Source organism: Lupinus angustifolius, unplaced genomic scaffold (assembly GCF_001865875.1).
Source record: "Lupinus angustifolius cultivar Tanjil unplaced genomic scaffold, LupAngTanjil_v1.0 Scaffold_161_9, whole genome shotgun sequence".
NCBI lineage: Eukaryota > Viridiplantae > Streptophyta > Magnoliopsida > Fabales > Fabaceae > Lupinus > Lupinus angustifolius.
Window position 1 is genome coordinate 7,518 of NW_017726214.1, and position 1,722 is coordinate 9,239.

Sequence of the window (1,722 nt, forward strand, 5' to 3'; positions counted from 1 at the left end):
TATATATATATATATATATATGTATATATGTATCCGTGGATACATAGTAAAAGTGTGAGAAAGTATGATAAAATAAAAGGGCAAGAGATTGCACAGTGGACTTGAGAGAGAGAAAAGAAAAAAAAAAGGTTCTATTATTTCTTCATTGTGTGTACAATCATTTTCTCCTTTTATTTGCTATACTTACATACAAAAGGAGTTTTGTGAGTAAGAAATTCTTAGTTTTAGAGTGTCATTTTTCTGCTCCATTAGTTCAAAGAGTTGATAACAAAGGTTGGTCTCGGTGTGGATACACGCGTAGACTCTTCATAATTTTGAAGAACAACTTTAAAAATTCAGGAACTACAACCAGGTACGCATTTTATATGTGGTTTTTTTTTTGTTATATATAATTTTAAACAGAAATAGATTCATGTTTATTCCGCTACGTGTGTTATGAACACTATTAAAATTTCTTTCATAGCCGACTCCACCTAATGGAATTAAGATTTAGTTGTAGTTGTAATTTTGCAATATTGATCCTTTTTCAAATTAATAGAGCATGCATTATTGCTGCATAAAGTGAGCATGCCAAGTAGAAAAGATGTGGATAACTTTGGCCAACATTGAAGTTGCCACCTTTTTTGCCTATTCTGATGTGACATTGTCAGGTTGATACCTCACATAAAAAACAGAGATATGTTGTCTCAGATCTTGTCTCGTATATTGTCCAGCACGGCTGCACCAATGATGTCGACTTTTATTATAACCTTTTCTTGCTAAAAGTTATCCAGTATAACCAAACATTTCTTTACAATTCCCTGAACTTTGAAGTTGAACTCAAGTGTGAACCTATGTTTTTACTTTCATTGTTGAATTATCATCAAATATTTGGACAACATAACTAGATGTAACTTCTTTCACAATACTTTTGCAGGGAACAGATGATGAAGTTGTTAATATCTCTCATGGTAAGACACTTTGGGAACTATGCAATGAGAAATATGAACCATTATGGCTCAATGGAGGAAACCACTGCAACTTAGAACTCTTCCCTCAGTACTTGGGTCACCTAAGAAAATTCATATCTGCTACTACAAAGAAACAACCACAACCACCCATGCAAAATAGAGCTACACTTAAGACAAAGTCATTGAATATATCTTCAAGTTCCATTGACCAAAAAGAAAAGTCAAGATCAAACATTGACCTCATAGAGAAGCCAAGGTCTAGTACAGGGAGTAGAGAAAAGTCAAGGACTAGCACTGACAAGAGAGAAAGATCAAGAAGGAGCTTGGACCATACTAGGAAACCAAGAAACACCACAGACCAAATGGAGAAAGCAAGAATCAGCTTTGAAAGGTGGTTCATATTTCTATCATTTTCTTTCTCTCTTTGCTTCTTGCCCTTCTTTTATTTGAAAATGGTGTGCACAATTCTTTTAGGAACATTGCATATAAGGGTATCATGTCACATTTAATTTGCAAGAGGTTTTACATTTTCATTACCTTTCACATTGATTTATGTACACTCACTCTAATTGCACCACATTAGCTCTATGTGAAGAGGTGTAATTAACACTAGGAAGTACTCATAAGAGCATAAGTGAGAAATAAAATGTTGGAATTTTCATCATCAAATGTCAAATGTTGGAAGATTAAAGGATAAATATACATATCTTTATAAAGTAGTCGAATAATATAATTATTAACTAAATTTGTTTTTGTTTTTTTCACGTTTAGA

The 1,722-nt window shown here is 32.9% G+C and overlaps 1 pseudogene; it reads left to right on the forward strand.

The window, feature by feature from the left end:
- LOC109340338 overlaps positions 1 to 1,441 on the forward strand; it is a 6,452-nt pseudogene extending 5,011 nt beyond the window's left edge.
- Positions 1,442 to 1,722: the final 281 nt, after the last annotated feature.